A 6,260-nucleotide genomic window follows, 5' to 3' on the forward strand; every position below is an offset into this window, starting at 1 on the left:
AATGATGACTGCTTAACACTCTGGACATCAGAGGTGTTGTAGTGGACCAAAAGTTTATAATCGCAGTGACTAACTAAAGTCATAGAGAACTAAAAGGGCCAATAGCTCACACACGACGTTTCTCCCCGGTATTCGCTGGAAAACGACATCGTTCGACGAAATAGCTAGCGCACGATAGGCGCAACGGCCCAAATAGCCACGGCCCGACACGCCCTTAAACAACGAAGGCATAAACGAATCTGGATTACTTGTGCTGATCTGTTTGAACGCGGGACCCACCAGTCGACCGTTGCTATGCAGGGCCCATAGCTCGCCAGCTCAGACAAGACCCATCACATATCCACACGGGACCCACCAGTGGACCATTGCTATGCAGGGCCCATAGCTCGCCAGCTCAGACAAGGACCCATCACATATCCCCTGCTCCTCCCCTATTTTTCCTCCGTTCCCCCGTTTCTTCCTCCAGCTCCCAGCTCCTCCGTTCCCCTGTTCTTCCTCCTGCTCCTCCCAGCAACGGTCCGTGGCGGCGCCGGTGAGGGATGTCGAGCTCCGCATCTGGCTCACAGAGGTCATGGCCCCGTTACGGAGAAATCGCGATGAGTAGATGCCCCGACTGCCCTCGCGTCGACCTACTGAAGCGGTTGACATGTGTGCGCTCGGAGAGGGGCAACGTCGATCGCGAGTTCGTCAAATGCGAAAGCAAGCCATACCTGGGCCAGGATGGAAAGGTAGGGTTTCGTCCTGATTTGACTCGATTTGGGAATTTGGATTTGGGAATTTGGGAATTAGGGTTTCCGATCTTCTTTTCAGGAATTTGATGAATGCGGCCATTTCGAGTGGATGGATAAGTACATTCGAACTCGAGGACTTAAAGTTGAAGTGCTGCCCCCCCCCCCCAATCCAGGCTCCCGCATCTGTTGTGGAGGAGGTGATCTCAAACAGAGCCGTTTGGGAGGATTTTGCGGTGAATGGAGCGCTGAACGGAGAGTTGCAGAAATTGAACAAACAATTGAGTGAAACTGTGCACTTGAAGAAGCAGTCAAACATGATGGCAGGAGCATTCTATGTGTGTATCATTGCCATTTATTTATTGTTTCTATTCCATTCGGATTAGCAATTTGAATTTAGGAGTTGTGGATTGCGGGGCTGCTGTTTGTACGATGTTGTTTGTAAAATGAATTCGAATAAAATTAGCTATGCATGTTTGAAGTCTAATCCAAATTCAGTTAGCGGTGGAAGAAGTGACAATCAGTTAACTGGAACCAAGTTGAGTTAGCACATTCCGAAATAGAAAAAGTGACAATTTCATGAGTAGTTCACGGGCTCTATGTTGGGCCCGTTATTGGGCCTAGCCGTGAGTACTACCCGATAGATTTTTTGTTTGTCATTTTGGCTTAGTGAATAATTGTTTTTTGTTTGTTTTCGTTTCAATCATATTGTGTCCGTTTTGGCTGTAATATTATTGTGGTGTTGTGATGGATCATGTAGACATATGTGTGTACGTGTCAAGTTAAACAAAAGGCATCTTTCAACAGTGGCAGACCTGGAAATTTTTTTGAGAGGGGGCAAATGGTGTGAGTGGGGGCATTTCTTATATATATTAGTACATTTTGAATAATTTTCTTCTAAAAACGAACAAATTCTATTGAAGTTTCACATTAGCACATTTCTTATATAATTTAGCGCATTTCTTATATATATTAGCCCCCACTAGCTTGTACTTGGGTCCGCCCCTCTCTTTCAAGTTTGTGTATGGAAAATATTTCTTGTTGGTATTTGTGAGATCATTCAAGTTTGGTGCACACAAAATAAGACAAGTTTGTGTATGGAAAATATTTATTGTTGCATGCAAGAGTAGACCATATAGAAAATAAAATATAGCAAATATAGCAAATATTTCATAATAGGATACATGACTCGATGACACGACTGACTCGATCGATGACACGATGAAACTACTGACTCGATGACACGATGACACCACTTAGTACCCCTTACTAAAACACTGAAAAGAAAATAATATAGGTAGTAAAACAGTAAAACGACAGACTCGATATGTGACAAGGGATTAACTTGTCAATGCCTACGGGTTGTAGACTAGGGTTTAGTTAGAAGTAGAGGGCAAGTAGATCTCGAAGGTTTCAGCCGAAAAGTACTCGACGATATGAAAACTAGGGTTTTTGAGACAATGAATCGATGCTTTCTTTGTCCCTCGACTCCCCCTTATATAGGAGGTGGAGCCGAGGGATTCGTGATGTACAAGTTACAGAATCCGGGAAGGTTTCTAACTCCTCCCGTAATATTACAAGTGTTCTCTCCTAATACAACTCTAGCTTTCCTTAACTAGCAAGTTGGGCTTCCAAATTCTTCTTATCCTTCGGGTCGTGGGCCTTCAGTAAACCCGGGTACCATCTTTGGCAGGCCCATTGGGGATACCTATGTCAGTAGCCCCCGAGATTTTGCTTGAATCGTAGAGTCAGGGAAAATCTCCACTTCTATATTTACTCGATAACTCTGAACTTCACCACATATCTTTGCATATGAATTTCTATATTGTACAGGGATAATGGTAGTTGGGGCTAGTTCATCTGATGGATCAGGTACTAGTTAACTGCTCTAGTGGCAATCCTCAAAAACCTACTTCAAGATCACATCCCTGAACATGATCTCGGGATACTGGTGTAAACTTTGACAGGTGCCGCTTAAGGTCTTACCATTCTGTCGAGTCCCAGTCATATTTATCGGGTAACTAACGCGTCCGTTAGGATTTTTCTTCGTATCTTTTGATACGGAAAAAAGTAGCAAACCGACGTCAGAGACGGCGCCACGCCACACAGAACGGATTTGGGGTCTTACCTTCGCAAAGTTTTGCGGCATTCAGAAATTATTCGCAACTTTGGCGTTCTGAGAATATATTGTCGAGTGCTTATTCGGCTGTTGGAATAGCACATTTTATTGAGTCAACAGATGACTTATATTGCTCTCCCGATGGAAGTATATGTAGAGTTATTTATATAACTCGAAATATGCTCATTTTTTCTTCTTCTTTTCCTCTCTCTCTTTTTTACAATTTCATCGGGCACGCGAACAGCGTTCCCGATGGGAGTAGCCCCCGAGGATACAACCAAGGACTTGTGCTTGGGTGTAGGCTCCACGCCTTATGTCGCTATATTTTTGACCTGTCGCGTAGTTTTTCAAATCTCTCGGGTGCGCGAACAGCGCTCCCGATGGGAGTAGCCCCCGAGGCTATGAACAAATATTTGTATTTGATCATAGGCTCTCGCTATTTCTATTTTGTCTTTCTCGAATTTTTCATTTTTCCAAAGTAGCCCCCGAGCATTTGATCAAAAAATTGTATTTGATCAAAGGCTCTCAAAATAATCCATAATCTTCTGCTGTCGCCTTTTTTATGAGGCTGTTGAGTCGAAATTTTCTCTTGCTAAGGTGACATCACTGCTGACGATAGCCACGACCTCTGTTCCTGGAAAACGCGAGAAGTTCTCTCTCGCTGCCTTGCGGGCCCAAATGACGCATCGTATTGACACGTCGTGCAAGTGGGGGACACACATCCTCCGCTTTTTCTGGCGCATGTACTGTAGCTCTTGTGCTTTCTCGTCTGTATGAAATTACTTTTTACCCCTTGTCCACGTGTACACCATCTGTCCCGCAATCTCTCAATCCAACGGCGCGTCGGTTCACAGCACCTCTATATAAAGGTATCATCTTCCTCCTCTAATCCTTTCGCTCGCGCCGCACCTCTGCTTCTCCTCTGCCAAATCCTCCATTGCTCCCATTGCTTCAAGCGCTCAACCACACTCACACCCTTCGCCACCAAGATCATTGATGCCGCCTCGCATCCGTTTGACAAGGCACAGTACTCCGGAGTCGAGGATGGCGACGGCGGATCTGGGAAGCGCCGAGTGGGAAAGATCCAAGATCTCTGCCCAAGACATCAATCTGCTGAAGAAGATGGGGTTCAACAAGAAGGAGAACTCGCTCCGCTTCCCCAAGGAGGAAAGCTATCCAAAGCCTCCAATCGAGTACCGGGTCAGTTTCGTTGACCACCTCATCCGAGGTCTTTCTCCCCCAATCCATGAATTTCTTCGGGGTCTTTTGTTTGTCTATGGGCTTCAACTGCATCAGTTGACGCCCAATTCCATCTTCCACGTGTCAATTTTTATCACATTGTGTGAGTGCTTCCTTGGGGTCCAACCTAATTGGGCTCTGTGGAAGCGTATCTTCTGCCTCCGCCGTAATGGCTCCCACAACGTCGCCTACAATATTGGCGGCGTTGTTATCTGTGTTCGTTCTGACGTCGAATATTTCAACGTCAAATTCCCCGACTCTGTCCAAGGCTGGCGGAAGAAATGGCTGTATATCCACGAAGAAAGCTCCAATCCAGTGGAGGACAACATCGTCCCTTTTGACGGAGAAGCCAAAATCCTTCGCCGCCGTTCCTGGGATGCTGAAGCTACCGAAGCTGAGAAGTTGGCGACAGAAGCGCTGATGACTCGCATCCACGAGCTACAAAATACCCGCGGCAAGGAACTCTCGGGCATTGAGATTACTGCCTATTTCCTTAGGACTAGAGTGCAGCCTCTCCAGGCTCGCAAAAATCCCCTCTGGAAGTATGCTGGTGAAGAAGATGTCGACAGGCTCTCAAAAGACCTTCCTTTGAAGGATTTTGAAAAGCTTATCCGCAAAATCTCATCGCTCAACAAGAAGGATCCAATTCCATCCTCTTGCCGCATTACGCCATATAGTGGCGCCAATCCCCTTCCCGAGGTAATTTTTCCTCTTAGTTGCTATATTGTCTCCTCGAGTTTTACTATTTTATCGACTACTGTCTTGCTAGCTTTTTTTTGCATGACTTCTTTTTTATCGACACTTCTTTCTTTTTCTCAGAACCACCCTGTTCTCGCTTCTCTTCCTCCTCTTCGTGAGGGCGGAGAAGTTGAAGACCGTACCGTTGTCGATGATGACAACCAAGGTACCTCGCGCCCTGAAAGTGAAGTCGCGGGTTCTCACAAATCCGCGGCTTCTTCTGAAAAAGACGCTGAGTCTGAGGCCACCGCCTCGACACACTCCCTTTCTCCTGCTGTTTCTCCAAGGAACAAGAGGAAGAGGGATGAAATCGAAGATTCCGGCACCTCCAAAGCCGAAGAAGCTGGTCCTTCAGATCAACAATTTAAACTCACTTACTTTGTCTTTTCTGGAGTGTAACGACATTTGGGAGATCCAGCTCGGTGACCAAGTTCCTGACACAACTTGCATCTATTTTCGTGGCCTTTCTGAGATCGTTTTGGTTCTACATCTTTCTTTTTCCCCTTCTTACTACTCCTACCTTTCTCAAACCAAGCCTTGTATCTGCTCACTCTAGGCCTGCCAGGCTTTCTTTTGGCAAGGGGGGACACATAGAAAATTCAAAATCCATGATGTCTACGCCCCCTCCTTTTCCTGTAGACAGTGTTGGGCCTCCAAGAGCAGAGGTTTGTAGAACAGCAGCAAGTTTCCCTTAAGTGGATCACCCAAGGTTTATCGAACTCAGGGAGGAAGAGGTCAAAGATATCCCTCTCATGCAACCCCGCAACCACAAAGCAAGAAGTCTCTTGTGTCCCCAACACACCTAATAGGTGCACTAGTTCGGCGAAGAGATAGTGAAATACAGGTGGTATAAATAAGTAGTAGCAACGGCACCAGAAAAGTGCTTTGCCCAGGACGATAGAACAAGCAAGTAGTAACGCAGTGAGTAGTAACGCAATAGAAACAAGTAAACAAGCAGTGATAGCAGTATTTAGGAACAAGGCCTAGGGATCATACTTTCACTAGTGGACACTCTCAACATTGATCACATAACAGAATAGATAAATGCATACTCTACACTCTTTTGTTGGATGATGAACACCATTGCGTAGGATTACACGAACCCTCAATGCCGGAGTTAACAAGCTCCACAATTCAATGTTCATATTTAAATAACCTTAGAGTGCATGAAAGATCAACACGACTAAACCAAGTACTAACATAGCATGCACACTATCACCTTCACACTATGTAGGAGGAATAGATCACATCAATACCATCATAGCAATAGTTAACTTCATAATCTACAAGAGATCATAATCATATCCTACGCCAAGTACTAACACGGATGCACACACTGTCACCATTACACCGTGCAGGAGGAATAAAACTACTTTAATAACATCACTAGAGTAGCACATAGATAAATTGTGATACAAAACACATTGCAATCATAA

Source organism: Lolium rigidum, chromosome 7, assembly GCF_022539505.1.
Source record: "Lolium rigidum isolate FL_2022 chromosome 7, APGP_CSIRO_Lrig_0.1, whole genome shotgun sequence".
In the NCBI taxonomy this organism is placed as follows: domain Eukaryota; kingdom Viridiplantae; phylum Streptophyta; class Magnoliopsida; order Poales; family Poaceae; genus Lolium; species Lolium rigidum.